Consider the following 19867-nt stretch of genomic DNA (forward strand, 5'->3'; position numbering starts at 1 on the left):
CTAAAGAGAGAAAGAGATAAGATAGAAAGTAATACACAGTACTCATAATGGTGCAAATTTTTTTTTTTGCAAGTCTCTCTAATAAAGGTCTCATTTCTCAAATACATAGAGAATATAAGAATACAAGTCTTTCCCCAGTTGATAAATGGCCAAAGGATATGAGCAGGCAGTTCTCAGAGAAAGTAATTAAAGCTCTCTATACGCATACAAAAAAAATTCTCTAAATCACTATTAATTAGAAAAATGCAAATTAAAACAACTCTGAGTAACCACCCCACACCTATCAGGCTGGCTAATATGACTATTATTTTTAGAAAAGGAAAATGACAAAATTTGGAGGGGATATGGGGAAATGGAGACACAAATGCACTGTTGAGAAACTGATTCAGTAATTCAGGAGAGCAATTTGGACCTATACCCAATGGGCTATAAAACAGTACATATCCTTTGACCTGAGACAATCTAGAGGAACTTAGGAGAAAGAATGCTATCCACATCCAGAGAAAGAGTTGTGGGAGCAGAAATGCAGAAGAAAAACACATGATTGATCACGTAGTTCAAAGGGGATATGATTAGGGTTTTGATGTTAAAAGATCATTCTATTGCAAATATGAATAACGTGGAAATGGGTTTTGATATATGCACCAATTCCAGTGGAATTGCTTGTCAGCTCTGGGAGCAGGGAGGGAAGAGGGGTGAGAAAAATCATGAATCATGGAACCATGGAAAATATTCTAAATTTTTAAAAAGTGTGGAACAAAGAGATGGACACAGTTTAGGTCAAGAGGGATTATGGCTCACACATCAGTTTGTGTGAATTCATAAGGATGTGAATATGGTATGTGAAGTCTATAGAACAGCATTAATTGGAAATGTAAAGTCCATAAAGGTGAAAAACATGAAACAAGGTCAGAAGAGCCTCCCAGGCTACTCATTGATGAGCCAACCTGAAAGAACTATAGCTGTGAGAAGATGAGATTCCCAGTGACCTCAAGGGAAACCCAACCTGGACTAGAAGTCTTTGTGAATAAAAAAGACATTCTTCTCAACTCCCATTTCCTGATGCAGAAGCTTCTGGAATGAAAGGAAGAATGAAACCAGATAAAACTTGCCAAAAACAGAGGGAATGGGGAAGACTCAGAAGCAGAAGTTATGTATGACAAGCCCACTATCTATCTTGATTTCACAACACTTCCCATCAAGCAATCTAAGCTCAGATCAAACTAGCCCATTTAGTGTTCCCCAAATTTAACATTCCATTTACCATTTCCATGACTTTACTATGGGTGTCAGAAGCTATTGGTGTCAAAACTAGATGCTAGGGTGGCTGTTGAAAGACTCAAGGTGGCAAGGGGTAATTTTGTCTGTAGACCTTAGAAGGAATGGTCAATCAAATTTCCCACAAGCTTACCATCTTACCACTTACTATCCTTTAAGAGATTCAATTTCCTCAGTCCTGAGGTAACATCATTGTCTAGCTTGTAGAATAGAAGAACCTAGATCCCTGGGTTGGCTTAGGGATAAAAGTAGGCAGTTGTCTATGTAGTATGATTTGAGCATCCCAATAAAGTCTCCTTTTCCAAATACAGAATGTCCCAAAAGTCTTTATACAATTTAAAATTTAAGCTAATCCTCACCTTAACCTAAACCTCATTTAAAATTTTACCACTAGAATTCCTTAGACCAGTGATGGGCAAACTACTGCCCACGGACCAGATGCAGCCCCCTGAAATGTTCTATCTGGCTACACAACATTATTCCTAATCTGACAAATACAATGAGTAGGATACAATACAATGAAACTTCGAAAGCGTTGCCTTAGAAACAGACTGACAGATGAGCATTTCCTTTCCTTTGGCCCCCTCTTTAAAAATTTTGCCCATCACTGCCTTAGAGTCTTGAAGGTGTCACTTAAAATATAAATGCTGGGGCGTAGGGGCAGAAAGGTAATAACACCCTAGTGCAATTAATGATAGCTAAAAAGGAAAGGATAAAGTTTCAAAATTCCTCATTTCAATTATTGTTTTGTCTTAGATTTGTTCCAGAGAGAAGACCCCAGTCCTAACCTCTCTAATGCATCTCCTCACCCCAAACCCCAATTCAAACAAGAACAATATTTGGTTTAATCACACAGCCTAGATTTGTGGAAAACAGATTTCAAAGAATTGTGTTTTGCATGATAATAAAAATAAAGTTTAAAAAATGAGAGAGAGAACAAAGGGATGAGGAAAAAGGTGACACCAGAAAGCTAGTATAATTCTCGAAGTGAGGGGTGATGAGGGACAGAACCAGATTGGTGGCCAAGCATAGTGAAGAAGAGATAATATATTATGTGAGTAAAATAAATAAGTTGTAGTAACTGATTTGGATGAATGGGAGTGGAATGAAAAGGTAAATTACAACCTAAATTTTACAGAGGTAGAATTCTGAGCAATAATTTTTGGAATGATTTAGAAAGGTGTGCTCACCAAATTTGCAGATAAATTTAAGTTAGCAGGGAGAGCTAACATTAGGTGGCAGAGTCAGAATTTAAAGTGAATTTGATAGGCTAAAATGATGGTTCACATCTGACATTTACTAGCTGGGTAATCCTGGGCAAGTCACTTAATCCTGTTTGCCTCAGTTTCCTCATCTGTAAAAAGAAATGGCAAACCACTCTAGTATCTTTGCCATGAAAATCCCAATGGGATCATGAAGAGTCAGGCACAATTGAAAAACAACAATGTCAGGTGAAAGTTTAATCTATGATCTCCAAAATTTCCTCCCAAATCTGAGATTCTTCTTTCCGTGACTGTTCCATCCTCTTCCAGTCATTTGAGTCCTGTGGGGTCATATTCAGAACTAAAATTATTCCAAGATCCCCCAGTTCCCACCTTCATTTCCATTTCCATTGCCCATCTCCATGCAAAAACGGAAGCCTAAATCTAACATCCAATATGTGATGTCAAAAAATGAATAATCTATGAATAATAGACTTGTGGGCATTTTGCAAAAATGTGCTTCTTTATAGTACTGTTGCCCTTGAACCATGAGGTTGTACCCAATCCTCAGTCTAAATCCTGGAATTCTAAACTCTTTATTCTCCTTATCGCAGGTCAATTTCCTGGTGTCTGAGTCAAAGTCAAGCAATAAGAACCTAGAGAGTTAAAAACATTCTGGCCCGCCTCCCCGATCTCAATGTACAAGTCCTGGGCAGAGAGCAGAGTTGGATAGCACATAATGTGATCTAAGGGTGCCATCGAGTGGCCACCTCTTAGCAGTACAGAAAAGTGACAAGGGAATCCCTCCCTGCTATTGTCCATTCCTGGCTGCTTCTAGGTCAGAAAATTCTCCATATTTATAACAATCCGGAGAAGGGACAGATATGGTACCATGTTCCCTGCCACAGTATTACCCTTTGGATAAGGGACCTTCCTTTTCTCATTGTTTTAGAATAACTTTTGTCTCTTTTCTCAGAAGAGAGCAGGAAAAAAAAAACTGTGCCAAGTAGATAATTTCCAATCCTGGAAATTCACTTTCTATTTAAAAAGGAAAATTAAGGGATTGGGCAAGAGGGAAGAGGGGATGAAGAGGAGAGGGCTCTGAGTCTCTGGGGTGGAGATGCATGGGCCCACTGGCTAATGTGTGTACTGTAAGCATGTGGTTACCTATAAAATTATTCCAGATGGAAGGAAAGGGGAAAAAAAGATCTGAGGCAAGTGAGTCTTTAAAATTAACTTCTGGCTAAGAGTATAAGGAAGGGCACCATACTGCCTTCTGCTGTTGAACTCCCCTGACATAGGCAGTCTTTTTGGAGTTACCAAAAATTGGGAATGTTCTTGGGAGCAGTGTTTGGGTTAGAAAAAGAATAAAGAAGGGAAAGAGATCCCAAGATCAAGCAATGAAGCCAAGGAAAAGAGGACTGGGAGGGGGGAAGTCTTTGGAGCATATCCTGTGTGTTAAAGATTGTCCTGAAATTGTGATGTTGTAAATTTAGATGGAAAGGGATCTTGAAGATCATTTAATTAAATTCTATTCATTTTACAGATGAAGAAAATGGGCATAAAGGGGGAAATTCATTTGCTCAGTCACAATAGATAATAAGGGCCTGGATTCCCTTTGGAGAATTTCTTATACTTCTGATTCCTCTAATTCTAAGTAGGATGTTGATGTCAATTCAACTAGCAAATATAGCAGATGTTATATCTAAGTCCAAGCTGTTTAGTCTTGAGCACTATATTTTGGTCCAGCCCTACCCACCAAGCTCTGGCTGCCAAGAGAAGCTACAAAAATTGTCAAAGCTCTGGGGTAAAAGTTGCACAGGACACAGCTGTGCAGACATTTGAGGAATGTAGAACTAGGAGGAGAAATGGAAGGCATGGAAAGAATCCCAGGTCTGCCAGACAATCAACTACTATGTCATTCCAGTGGCAAACAAACCATGAGGAATAGGGAGCCACTGGAGTTTTACTGAGTGGAGAATGACAAGATCAGACTTGCACTTAAGGAAAAGTCATGTAGATCCAAGTCAGGGAAATCTGTTAAGAGGCTATTATAATAGGATCAAATGTCTAGAACTAGAAGATACCTTTAAGGCCATCTAATCCATTCCCCCTCATTTTTATAGATGATGAAACTATGGCACTAAGAAATTAAGTACTTGCCCAGAGTCACAGAACTACTAAATTTTCTTTGGTAAAATTTGAGCTAGGCATTTCTGATTCTAACTCAAAAGTCCATTCCCCTACAGTATGCCACATTCTGAGTGAGAAGCAATGAGGGACTGCTAGTGTGATGGTGATGTGAGCAGAAAAAAAGAGAATATAGATAATGGATGCTTTGAAGATAGAATTGGCAGGATTGGGCAACTGCCTGGATATGTAGGATGAGTGTAAGAGAGTTGGGAACGACACAAAGCTTATAAAAATGGGTAACTAGAAGAACAATGACACCCTTGACAGAAATTTGGAAAAGGGATCAGTTTGGGATAAATTCATTCTATTTTGGACTTGCTGAGTTTGAAATCACTCTTGGGACACCCAGCTAGAAATACCCAGTAACAAGTGGTGAAGAAGGACGGGAGTTTAGAAAAGAGAATATGACTGAAAATAAAGATAGCATCATCTGCGCAGAAATGATCATTGAAGCCATGAAAGTTTGTGAGAAATTACTCACTTCCTATCTCCCCATCCCAACTGAGAAAACAGGAAAAGCAAACTTCTTTTCACAAAGAAGTTTAGTCAAGCAAAACAAATTCACACATTATCCTACAAAGAGACAGCAAAAAGGTACATTATGTTGATGACATCCTGCTAATGTCATCATCTGCTGAAGTCTGTTATAAAGATAGTGTACACTTAATCAAAGAGCTAGGCAAAAGGGGCCATAAAATTTCCAAATCAAAACTTCAAGATGGAAAAAGTAAATTATTTAGGATTCATCCTAGAAAAAGGCTCCAGAAGAATTTCCCAAAAGAGGACACAAGATATACAAAATTTGAGTTTGCCTAAGACCAAAAGGCAGCTAAGGGCAATTATAGGAGTAATGAGCTTCTGTAGAAACTGGATTCCAGGTTATGCTCTCATTGCAAAACCTCTGATAGAGCTAACCAGGAAGGAGGTTCCAGCACCGTTAAAGCTGAATAAAGACCATATCCATGCAATAGAGAAATTGAAATCACTTACTCTATCAGCTCCAGCCCTAGGTATCCCTGATCATGACAAACCATTCCTTCTTTATGTACATGAAGATAAAGGGATAGCCTCTAGTGTTCTCTCACAATCATTCGGGAATAGACTAAGACCAGTCGCTTACTACAGCTCAAAATTAGATTCTGTGATTTGTGGTATGCCTAGTTGTTTAAAAGCCATAGCGGCTGTGGTCATCATGATTAGAAAATCATCATCCTTGGTATTAGGGAGTGAACTGAAAGTATTTTCCCCACACCAAGTGGAATCTACTTTAAGAAACACCACACTACAAGCGTTCACCTCCCAAAGACTATCACAATACCAAGCAATCTTGTTGGCTAATGAAAATATAACTTTTCACCAGTGCAAAAACTTAAATCCTGCAACTCTGATCCCAGATTTACCTCTGGAGGGAGAAAGTCTACACATGTATGAAGATGCACTTAACATCGTGCATAAAACAAGACCTGATTTAGATGATAAGCCCATGAAAAACCCCAATATAACCTTATTCACAGATGGATCGTCATATATAGTAGACAATCAGAGATATATCTGAGCAGCTGTAGTGACAGCCTCTGAGACCCTTTGGTACTCATCATTACCATCTACCATGAGTGCTCAAGGAGCAGAATTAGTCAGTTTGATACACACTCTGAAGCTTGCGGAAAATTGCAAAGCTACATTTTTACCGATTCTCGTTACGCTTTTACAGTCGTGCATCATTACAGTGAAATCTAGAAAAATCGAGGCTTCATTACTTCCAATGGCAAACAGATAGCATATGGGAATTTAATCAATCAGTTGTTGGACGCAATCCAATTACCAGCCCAAGAGTCAGTCATTCATTGCAAGGCTCATACTAAGATCCAAGGCTCAGTGCAATCAGGGAACAAACATGCAGATATCACAGCCAAATACACAGTGAGGTATGGACCACTAACAATTCTGAACTTATCTTTGGTGGAGGAAGATGACCTCAAAAATGCATACTCCCCAAAGGAAGTGAAGAATTGGAAGAAACATCATGGTGCATACTTAGCCAATGGAGTTTGGCTAAGGGCAAATGGAAAACCTATGTTGCCTAGATCCCTGTATTTCACCTTTTGCAATGCACTACACCAAAAGGGGCATTATGGAAGTCTGGGCATGGCAGATTCCATAAATAGGTATTGGATTGCAAGGGGCATATATGAAGTTGCTATGAGAATTTCATAGAGGTACAGAATCTGTATGCAATATAACCAGACAATTACGAAAGTCCACAGTATGGGAGGCAAACCACTAGCCTATATACCATTTGAATGCCTACAAATTGATTACATCACTATGCCAAGGAGTCAAGGTTACAGATATGCTTTAGTGATAGTGGATAGATTAAGTGGTCAGAAGCTTTTCCAGCAAAACGTAACACATCAGAGTTTGTTGTGAAAGTCTTACTGAGAGAATGAATACCCAGATTCTCTATCCCACTTCACATTGCATCAGATTCTGAATCTCATTTCACAAATAAGATTTTAGTTATAGTTTATGAAACCTTAGGAATCAAACAACATCTTCACTCAATATATAGACCCCAGTCGAACAGGCAAATTGAAAGAGTGAATAGATCTTTGAAGACTCTTGTAGCCAAAATCTGTACAGAATCCCACATGAAATGACTTGATGCATTACCATTGGCACTATTCCATCTAAGATGCCAACCCAACAGCATTACGCATTTATCCCCATTCAAAATGCTGTATGGCCATCACCTTTCCATGGCAAGTCACCTCAAAGCATTCACAAATTATCACACTTGGGTATGGAATGCAAACTCTATGAATATATTAAATTGCTCAAGCAATGATTGAATCAACTCCATAAATTAGGCTTGATACATCAAAGAGTACCCTTTGATTTTAGTCTACACAACTTCCAACCTGGAGATTATGTTTGCATCAGAAACTTCACTAGGAAGTCTGTGTTAGAACCCAAGTGGCTTGGACCATCCCTGATAATTTTAAATACTCCTAGTGCAGTCAAAATTAAAGGAAGGGATCATTGGTTCCATGTCACTCAGGTCAAGCCAGCAAAAGACATGCCCCAACAACATCCACAAGACCCAGTTATTATACAGCACAAAGATCAATTAGTACCAACCAATCAATCAAATAAATCCTTAGAAAGTCCACAGCCTATACATGAGACCATACAACCAGAGCAGCAATTGGAACAACAATCAGAGCATGAATCAGAACCACAATTAGAAAAAGAACCAATGAACAATCAAATATTACACCAAATTTTACACCCAAATGATTATCCCAATCCCAATTACATCTTAAAAGAATCACCCGTAAGCTATTATGACAATGGAAAAGAATCAACGGCAGAAGACACAACATTTGATTTGTAATCAATCCAAGACCTAGACATTGACACTGACAAATAAATGAAAGCACAAAAGACTTTATCACGAACTCTTTTGTTACCTGTAATTATCTTCATTAAACAACAACAAAAAAAAAGAAGAAGAAAAGATTAATCACGTTTCATAGACATTTGAACTTTGTTCCTGACACAAGTCAACACACCAGAACATCAGTTCCAGTGCAAGATGACAAGTGCGTGGGTAACATCAAATGACACAAGTGAGGCATTGCTGACTTCGCAGATCATCACAAGGACAGCAAACCTGAGGACTACAAAAAACATCCATGATTGAATACACAATTGGTGTATGGGACAACAAACCACACTGTGAAGAGGAGCATTGGAGCAGCATTGGACACATGTATTTGAAAAACATAACTTACACCCAACAGAATTCTCACTGCATCTAACACTTTAGATTCCATCCACATAGTACATACACTTTGCAGAAGAATTCCGATGGAGTAAGTATGTAACACTTTATTACAGGGAAAGGTCACACTAGACAACACATAGAACATTTTCTGACTTCACATCTACATGTGAAACATAAATTTACACTTAAGAGAGAGGTTTGTCTACTTTAGCACAGAATTTTTCTCTTACTTTGGTTCAGACACCTTCTACTCAAATCACCTGACATTTCTTGTAAATAATGTAAATATGTAAATAAGTTTTACTAACACACAGGGACAGTTAGTTAGCATGATAAGTTAGAACAGGGACAGAATTTTCTAAACTTTGTAAATACTGTACATAGCTTAAGTCTAGTTTAACCAAAAGACTTACTAAGAATATCAGTCTTACTTATTCTTACTAACATTTCTAACATAGGCATAAGTGTACTAACATATCCATATACTAACTTTAGGAAGATGAATTAGAATTTGGAAATTAAGATTGCAAAATTTTCTTAATTGATACTTTTGTTGCTAGTTCATGAAATTAGATAAGTACATAGATAGAATTTATTACTTTGTTTTAGTTAGCAAATGTTAACTTTAAGACTGTTTGTGAATGTTTGCATTTAATCTGCTTTTCCTTTCTGTTTAAAATTTTTGCAAAACGGCAACCACATTACTTTCCTATGCCTTTCCCACAACCCATCTTAGTTTTAACTTAGACTAGTCTTAGCATAGTTTAGGAGTAAGTAACCCTTTTTATTATTTTACAAAATTTAGATAGGAATAAGAGCATAGTTATAATTTAGCTTAGAATAAGAGTAGTAACCCCTTAGATCTTAGCAACCAGAAAAGGCTGCAAGCTGCAAATTTTCCAAAAAACATATGAGCAGATCTGTAATGCAAGGTGGCTAACAGAAACTTTTTGCTTCTGTAATTTCTAACGGTCACAAAAAGTCAGTTAAACATCTTAGAATCTTCAGAAAGTCAGTTAGAACTTAAAGCTATAAATAGAGGTGAAGTTCCAACTGACGTGGCTTTTGTCTTCTGGCTTTCGCTGTGGCTGGAGGCTTTTGCTTTGGCCATTCGGCTTTGGCCTAATTGCTTTGGCCTTGGCCTGTGCTTATTTTGTTTTGGGGAAATTTGGACCTATCTCATTTCTCTGGACCTCTCCCTCATCTCCCATCTCCATCCCTCCCCTTCCCTGATTTTCCTTTCGGTTCTGGTTGGAAGGGAGGGCTTGGTGATTGAACATTGTGGGTTTGTTTCTTTAGCTAACTAGAGTATCCTCAAATAAGTTACCCCTAGATTTGATAAAGACTTTTCTTAAAAGGCAGTCAAATCTTTCTGGACTGGGAGAGCCGGATTCTCTCAGTCTAAACCTCTCTGTGACCCATCCCCCACCATCACCCTCTCCCTAGCAGCAGTTAGAAAATCCTGAACCCCCTCCCCTTCTGACTAAGCCCAGTATTAATAAATCCCCTTGTTACCTATTCAAACCCTCTGGTGAATCGTGTCGAAAATTAAGACAAGGGTTCAAGAGGAAGGAATCATTTTCTTTTATTTCTTGAGACAACTCTGGCATCCATCTTGGCAGGAAGTACCGACCTCAAGACTTCCTCCAGCCATCAGTTTGACTGGCAGGGAGGGGCCCCTTGGACTCCTCCCTCAAGAGACTGAAGAAACTAACAAGAGAAATCCTCTAACCAAACCTAAACATTTCTTACTGGCACTAGTTTCTTCCCTGTTTCCTCTGTCTCAAACCTCTGGGAATAAACCTGTTTGAGCTGCCTCTCCTACATACCCCATTTCCTTTATCTCCAATATACCTTCCCATACCTTCATTCCTCCTCCAATCACTTTACAATCCCCTATACCCCCTTTATCCTTCCTCACACCGCAAGTTGCATTTTCATTTGACCTTACTCAGATTATTTACTATTTTTTTATAACATCAAGCAAAACAAATTCACACATTGGCCACATCAAAAACAAACAACAACAACAACAAAAAAAACACCCTACCTGGAACTATATTCTGATTCTATAATCTCTCTATCATGGGTAGCTTGCTTCATCTTGAATCTTCTGAATTGTAGTTGGGCACTGTGTTGTACAGAGTTCTTAAGCCTTTCAAAGTTGTTGCCTTTATAAAATTGTTGCCATTTGTGTAAATTTCTCTCAATGCTGTTCACTTCCCTATACATCATTAGTTCATATAAGTCTTTCCATCATCCCCTTCATCAAAATATCTTACAACAAAATTGTATTGAATCACATACATGTACCATAACTTGTTCAGCCATCCCCCAGTTAATGGATATTCCCTCAGTTTCTAACTTTGCCACCACAAAAACAAAAAACAAAAACAAAAACAAAAATGACTTACTTTAAACATTTTGCACATGTGGATGTTCTCCTTCCTTCATTGATTTCTTTGGAGTATAGACCTAGTAAGGGTATTACTGGATTAAATAGTATACATAGGCCAGTAACTTTTTTGAGCATAGTTGCAAGTTGCTTTCCAGTTCGTGGCTCTTCCAACGATACATTAATGTATATACTTCTTTCATTTGTTTATGATGACACTTTATATCTAAGTCATGTGCCCATTTGGGGAGTGTCTTAGAACATAGAGTGAGACATTGGTTTATATGTGATTTTTGTCAGACTGCTTTTCCAGCTTTATAAAATATTTTTTTGTTGAATGGTAAGTTCTTGCCTCAATAACTGGGATCTTTGTGCTTATAACACTAGACTATGCTTCAGTGTGTCTCATCTGTTCCATTGATCAACCTGTTTCTTAGCCAATACCTAATTGTCTTAATGATTGTTTTTTTTGTAATATAGTTTGAACTTTGGGTCACTTCTCCACCCCACCCCTCTTTTTTCTATTAATTTCCTTGGAATTCTTCATCTTTTATTCCTCCAGGTGAATGTTTCCCCACCCCCAACCCCAGCTCTGTAAAGCAATCCTGCAGTAGTTTAATTGGTATGGTAATGAAAAGGAAAATAAATTGGAAACTGAATTTAGGAAACTAAATAAGTAAATTAATTTAAGTAATAGAGTTATTTTATTATATTGGTACAGCCTACTAATGAGCAATTAATATTTTTTCAATCATTTATATGTCTTCATTTGTATACAGTACATTTTGTAATTTTGTTCACATAATTCCTGTTTATGTCTTGGCAGGTAAACTCCCAGATATCTCATGCTTTCTGTAGTACTTTTAAGGGAATTTCCCTTTTCATTGTTTCTTGGTGGATGGGGAGGGGGGTGTAATATATAGAGATGCTGCATTATGTGTGTTTGTTTTATACCCTGTAGCTTTGTTGAAGTTGTTCTTTGTTTTAGATTTTTAGTTGGCTAAGGATTTTTAGTTATTAGGATTCCCTATGGAAATAAGTTTGCCATATACAAAAATGTGCTGATTTTGTTACTTCTTTGTCTTGTAAGAGGGAGATTTTAGGTATTTATAGATACGTATTTAAAATGTGGCCGCCAGGAATCAACAATTCAGATTGATTCCATAATTAAAATAGACTCAAGTCAGCATCCAGTTTAAGGTAGTTTATTTACAGTTAGGAAGGTAAATGTAAGTAAATAGAGAGAGGGAGAGCCTGCTCCAGGCCTGGAGAAGCCTGGACGGAGAGAGAAGGTTAAAAGGCTAATTAAAATAGGTTACAAGCCACAAGACTTTAGAAATCAGAGAGGCTATAAGCCTACTTAAGGCAGAGTTTGGAAATGCCAAGGTAGGCTAAGGAAGTCAGCCTAACTTACCCACATGACAATTCAGAGTAGAAGCATTCTGAGGTCTCATCCGAGCACCTTCAGCACCAAGTCCAAAGCCCGAACTCCTGAACTCCTTCCACTCCTCAACACACTGAACTAGGTTGTAACCCAGGTATTTAAAGAGATAGCATCTCTAGTCATTTCCTGTGGGCCACCTCTAATTCAAGTGGACCAATGGCAGCCTCTACACTGATTTTGGACTGCCCATAAGGCAGTCCGTTGTTCTTGAATTGATACTTATTGTCAGGTGTGATTAAATTATCTCCACTCCCCCTGAGGAAGGTGGGGATGACATAATCTAGATGCCTAGGTTAAGTAGATTTTTGACTATGAATGGGCTAGAGTTAATTTCATTTACACAGTCTATTCTTAGTCCCTCAATTTATTTTTTCTTTTCTTATTGCTATAGCTAGCATTTCTAGCTCTATAATGATTAGTCATGATGATAATGGGCATCTTTGCTTTATGTCTCATCTTATTGGAGAGGTTGTTAGTTTATTGCTATTACAGATAATTCTGGCCCTTGGTTCTAGATAGATATTTATCATAGTAAAGAAAGACACATTTATTCCTATTTTTACTAGTGTGTTTTTTTAAACAAGAATTAGGTGTCATGGTTTGTCAAAAGCTTTTCTTGCATCTATTGATATAATCAAGGTTTAATTAATATAGAATTTTTGTTTCTTGCTATTAATTCTTGCTATTAATATGGTAAATTATGTTTATAATTTCCCAGAATTGAATCATTCCTGGCATAATTCAACCTGGTGAAAGTGTATGATCTTTATGTTATATTACTGTAGTCTTTTTGCTAATATTTTACTTAAAACTTTTGCTTCGAATTTTACTAGTGATATTGATCTATAGTTTGTTGTGTTTTTCCCCCTATGGTTAGGTATTAATACTCTATTTGTACCATTGAACAATTTTTCCTGTCTTTTCAAAATTTATGTAGTATATGAATTAATTATTCTTAAATGTTTGATAGAAGTCATTTGCAAATCCATTTGGTACTGGTTTTCTTTCTTATCTTTGAAAGTTCATTGATATTAATTCATTGTCTATGATAACTTTCAGGAAAATATTTTCAATGCTGTGTACAAATGTCAGTATCAAGCATGTTTCTTGTAAACAACATATTTTTGGATTCTCTTGCATTTTTATAGGTGTAAAAGAACATAGGTGAGTTCATCTTATTCACAGTCATGGTTATGAGTACTTGTATATTTCCCTCCACTTTATTATTCTCTTATACTTTTCCTCCTCTGTTTCTTTTATAATCTTTTATTTTTTTAATTAAATATAAAACCAATTTTTAATATTTTTTTAAAATTTGAGTTGCAAATCCTTTACCTAGCTTCTCAATTCAGAAGGCAAGAAATTTGATATAGGTTTCACATGTGCAGTCATGCAAAACATATTTCCATATTAGTCATTGTAAAAGAAAACACAGAACAAAAGGATAAGAAAAATAAAGTTTAAAAAAAGTATACTTCGATTGGCCTTCAGACTCCATCAGTTTTTTCTCTGGAGGCACAGAGCATTTTTTATCCTAAGTCCTTTGGAATTGTCTGAGATCATTGTACTGCCAAGAATCACTAAGTCAGTCACAGACAGTTGAATACTGGACAATACTGCTCTTCTGTATATAATGTTCTTTTGGTTCTGCTCATTTCATTTTATGTCAGTTGATATAAGTCTTTTCTAAATGCATCCTAATCATCATTTCTTCTAACACAATAGTATTCCATCACAATTATATATGATGTTCAGCCATTCTGCACTTGATAGGTATCCTCTCAATTTCCAATTCTTTGCCATCACAAAAGGAGCTTTGTTATACAGATCTAATGCTGGGTCAAAGTTTAAAGCCCTTTGGACATAGTTCCAAATTGTTCAGAATGGTTGAACCAGTTCAGAACTCCACCAATAGTGTATTATTACCCCCAATTTTCCCATATCCTCTCCAACATTTGTCATTTTTCTTTTCTGCCAAAATAGCTAATCTGACAGGTGTAAGGTGGTACCTCAGAGGTGTTTTAATTAGCATTTCTCTAATCAACAGAGATTTAGAGCATTTTTTCCACATGACTATAGAAAGGTTTGATTTTATCTAAAAACTGCCTGTTCATATCTTTGATCATTTATCAATTGGAAAGTGACATTCTTATAAATTTGACTCAGTTCTCTATATATTTTTTAAATGAAGCTTTTACTTTTGCTGTAAAACTTTTTTACCAGTTTTTGCTTTCCTTCTAATCTTGCCTACTTTGGGATTTTTTTGTATTAAAGCCTTTTTAATTAATGTGGGTACTATACTATTTGGTATATATTTGTTTAGCATTATTACTTCATTGTCTATGGTACTTTTTAGCAAAATACAGTTTCCCTGCTTATCTCTTTTCATTAGATCTATTTTTGCTTTTGCTTTGTCTGAGATCATTATTACTATTGTAAAAGGGAATTCTAATTACTTTTCTCTAATTTAACAGGGGGGCTGGAGGTCCTTACCATAGAGATGTGTAGGGATTAATCAGCCCACAGGGACAGAAAATAGAAACCATAGAGACAGGAAGGAAGAACCATAGAAACAGGAAGTGAGGTTATAAAAGAGGTCCAGCCTCAGTTGGTCAGCCTATCAGTAGCTGACACTTAGCTCTGTCTGTTGCTGATAGTTAGGGCTGGCAGTTGTAGGGAAGTTGGCTGCTGGGCGTGAGTGGATTGTTGGGGTTTGGTTGCCAGTGGTGTGAGTTGGTGATTAGTTGGAAGTTAGCGTATAGTTGCTGGAATACAAAAGGTGAGCCTGAGCTTACTGAGAGGCCTTTTGGCTTTCACCTTTAGAGGGGTTTTACCTTTTGGATTTGGGGCTTTTGGTTTGGGCTGTTAGGTTTTTTCCCTTCCTTGAACTTTTTGGGAGGCGGCTTATCTTTGTTGCCAGACCTAATTGTGGTTGGATTAAACATTGATTGGGATGGTTTTGATTGGGTAGATTGGGTTGGAACTTTGTGGGATGGTTGTTATTAGTGGTAGTTATAGGCTATATAAGATAACTAGTATAGACATTAGAAAAATTTCTTTCTCTACCTCTTTCTTATATTTCCCTCCTTTATTATATTCATTTTACTATATTCTTTTACTATCTTTATTTTAATAAAACTAAATTGTTAATTGTTAAAAGCTGCTAGTTTTCTCTGGCTTAAAAGGATAATATTAATTTATAACTCTATATATTCTCATTAAAACTTAAGTTATTAAAAGCTGCTCTCTTATTTTGTCAAACCCCTAACCTTTACACTATCCCTGTTTTTTTCCCCTTCAGCTGAAGCATAATATATTCTACTCCAGCATCTTACATACACTGTATATCTTTCTCTGCTTCAACTATATTTCTTATTTACAACATATTGTAGGATTCTGGTTTTTAATTTACTCTGCTATCAGCTTCCATTTTTATGGGTGAGGTCATCCCATTCATATTAACAATTATGATGTGTTTATTTTCATCCATCCTAAATTTTTCCATTAATCCTTCTCTCTCCTTTCACCTTGTCTCTCCTCAAGTGTGTTTTACTTCTGAACACTGCCTCTTCCAATGCACCCTTTCATCAGCCCCAAATCTTCTTTTTACCCCCCATTCTACTTCTCTGTAGGGTAATGTAGATTTCTATATCCCACTGAATGTATATGTTATTTCCTTTTTGAGGCAATTCTGATAAGAGTAAGGTTCAAGTATTGCTGTCTTGCCCCATTTTCCTCTCCACTCTAAAAGCTCTTTTACAAATCTTTTATTTGAGACAATACCCCATTCTACCTCTCCATTCTCCCAGTGAATCCCTTTCTCTCCCCTTAATTTTATTTTTTTGATATCATTCTATCATAATCTACTCTGCCTATGAATAATCATTCTAACTGTCCTAATAAGTATAAAGATTTTAATAGTCACAAGGACGATATTTCCACATAAGAATGTAAATAGTTCAACCTTATTGAATCCTATATGATTTCTCTTTCCTGTTTGCCTTTTTGTCTTTCTCTTGAATCTTATATTTGAAAATCAACTTTTCTATTCAGTTCTGGTATTTTTATCAGGAATGCTTTAAAGTAGTGATTCCCAAAGTGGGCGCTACCACCCCCTGGTGGGTACTGCAGCGATCCAGGACAGCGGTGATGGCCACAGGTGCATATATCTTTCCTATTAATTGCTATTAAAATGTAAAAAAAAAATTCATTTCCAGGGGGCTAAGTAATATTTTTTTCTGGAAAGGGGGTGGTAGGCCAAAAAAGTTTGTGAACCACTGCTTTAAAGTTCTCTATTTTATTAAATCTCCATTTTTCCCTCTGAAGGATTATACTCAGTTTTGCTGGATAGATAATTGTAATACTAGCTCCTTTGCTCTCCAGAATATCATATCATAAGCCCTGTTCAACTTCATTATTCTGGGTTTACATAACTGGGGTCTATTAACATGCATTAAGGAAAGAAAGAGGGTAGAGTCTCTCAATGAGAGGAAGCCAAGCTAAGAGATTATATATAAATCCATACAGATCATACCACCCATTAAATGGTGGTTCTACCAACTCTGGGGTTTCCCATCAGACCCTTTTGTATTAGATGGAATGGATAACCACCCTGGTGAAAGAGCATATCCTCGACTCTCATCACCAAATAAAACATACCTTGTTATCCAAAAAAGTGTGCATTAATTGAAGAAAAGTTTTATTAAATGGTTGGAGAAAACAAAATGGAATTCATAAGAAAGGTCACTGAAAACAAAATTACCTCCTAATAAGGAAGTCTGCCAAAAATTGAGGACAACTAATTGCTTCCAGCAAGTATCTCTTCCTGAAGTAGTTATTTAATTCTGAGCAAGTATCTCAAGCATAGCTATATCATGAGTCTACTGCAGTGGGGAATGATTCTGGAAAAGATGTTTCCAGCTAGCTTCAGAGAACCAAACAAGGAATGTCCTATCTCTTGGCTTTTTCTACTTTGCTACTACCTCTTGTGTTCCTAGTCTCACAGAACTTTCTTTGTTCATCAAACAGAAATATCTGCCATTCCAGGCCTCTAGTCACCAGCTTTGTGGTAGTTGAACCATGAGGACCAAAAATCATCATGTTCTTTTCCTTAGATTTTTGTGTCATTGTCTTCCATGTAATCACTACCCATTTGTTCAGAGCTACCTCTCTTAAAGTCCAAAGGATATCTCCACCATAAATGGGTAGAATTATTCAAATTATTTTTGGATATAAAGGTGAATATTAACTATTCTCCATTAAGATTCTGAGAGATGTGAGGGAGCATACCACTGTCTATAAATTTGGTAGTAGCTTTGAGAAACAAAAGGATTTTACTGAAGGTCCCTTAGACCAGGGCTCTTCTTTAGAAGTTTCAAGAGGCCAATAATGCCTTTTAGGATTATTTTGCTCATTATTCAAAAATCCAGGGTACTGCACATTTCTGAATTGTTCAACAGCTTTAAGTAAATGAATGTGAAATGCTTGAATCACTGGCCTAGATTAATTAAGCCTAAGTAGTTGATGAAATTGAACACATTCCTCAGAGATTACAAAAACATAATACTATTTTGTTCCTTTCCTAAAAGGCCTGAACTTTCTCATGTAGCCAAGTCATGGCGGCAATGGTTATTCTGTACACAGGGTGGCAGTACTACTCCATCATGGAGTAAGTTTATACTAAAATGAGATTTTTATCTTGCCATAGAATTCTCTGGCTTTCCTTCTCTTCTAGGAAAGTCTCTGAAGCCTCTGATAGGATCTCAAAATAACGATCTCTGCATTTGTGGTACAGTGAAAAGAAAAACAACACTTGAGGCCAAAGGACTTGGGTTCAAATTCCAGCTCTGTCATTTATTAACTGTGCTACTTTAATTCATTTTCCTTAACTGTAAAATAAGGGGATTTGAGTAGACATGTAGTTCTCAAACTTTTTGGTCTCAGGACAACCCCCCAGCCCCTGCCTTATGCTCCTAAAAATTATTGAAAGACCTCAAAGAGATTTTGCTTATATGCTTATTTTAGATCTATCAATATTTATTATAATAGGCAAGAAAACTGATAAAATTTTAAAATATTTTTTCATTAAAGATAATACTAAATTCATAGCACGTTGACATAAATCATATGTTTATAAAAGTTACTTTTTTCAAAAAATACTGAGAAGAATAGCATTGTTTGACATACTTTGTAAATCTCTAATGTCTGGCCTTCACTCTGATGAAATGGTGATTTTGTTGAAGTAAATGAAGCAAATCTAACATTAGACAGGTTTGTAGTTGGAAAAGGAAAGACTATTTTAATAGGCAAATAACTCCTTAGAATTATACTGGAAATAGTTTTCACCTGATGGACCTCTGAAAGGGTTTGGGGGGCTCTGGAGTATGCAGACCACATTTTGAGACCTGCTGAATTAAATAATCTCCAAGATTCCTTCCATTGCTAAATCTTTGCTCTTATGATCTCTCACTCACCTATAAGATCCATAAGGGCAGTGACTGAAGAGCATCCCATTGCAGCAGAACATAAAATGAAATGAAATATCAGATTCAGAGATAAAAGATCTGGGTTCAAAATCAAAATCTGCCACTTCTTGCCTTATGAGGTTAGGCAAATCACTTTTCTCCCTGTGCCTCAGTTTCCTCTTCTGATCCTATGGTTTAAATTTTGCTTTTCCCTTAAATTCTAACATAATGTTCTTTTAGTAGCTTCTTCACAAATGTCCATTAAATTCCTTTTTCTCTGCTCCCCCTGCTCTGGGGATATGGTTGCCAAACTACTGGTACCATTCTAATAAGGCAGTGTGATCTTTACTCTTCATTCCTCCCACACAAAACCCAAATTTAAGTGGTTCTTTCCAGACATTTATTTGAGAGCATAAAATAGACAAAGGACCTTGTATTGAGGAGGATCTCATTGAAGGGAAACATTAAGCAGAAGAAATTTCCCTGACCAATGCACACGAGCACCTTCTTGGCAATTGATAGTCCTTAGAGATGCCTAGAAAAGGTTAAGTTAATGGGAAGTTAAGTTAATAATCAGTAAACATTCGTGAAGTACCTCCTATGTGCCCAGTATTGTGCTCAGGATACAATAAGAAGCAATCCCTACTCTCAAGAGACTTTTCTATATTCTCATAGAATTTGAACCCAGGACTTCCTGACCTTGAAACTAGCTCTCTATCTACAGCTAGAGCAGCTCAATAAAGCTCTGGGTCTGGAGTCAGGAAGACTTGAATACGAATATAGCCTCAGATGCTTACTAGCTATGTTACCCTGAGCAAATCACCTAACTTTCTTTGCCTCAATATCTTCATCTGTAAAGTGAGAAGGAAATGGCAAACCACTCCTGTATTTTTGTGACCTCAAAGGAGGTCACAAAATTCTGGCATAACTGACAAACAACTAAACAACAACTTTTATCTACTATGTCATCCTACCTCTATCTACTATCACACAAAGGGAAGAGAGGGCGAAAGAAAGAAAGAAAGAAAGAAAGAAAGAAAGAAAGAAAGAAAGAAAGAAAGAAAGAGAGAAAGAAAGAGAGAAAGAGAGAAAGAAAGAGAGAAA

The sequence above is a fragment of the Gracilinanus agilis genome, chromosome 3 (genome assembly GCF_016433145.1).
Source record: "Gracilinanus agilis isolate LMUSP501 chromosome 3, AgileGrace, whole genome shotgun sequence".
Taxonomy (NCBI): domain Eukaryota; kingdom Metazoa; phylum Chordata; class Mammalia; order Didelphimorphia; family Didelphidae; genus Gracilinanus; species Gracilinanus agilis.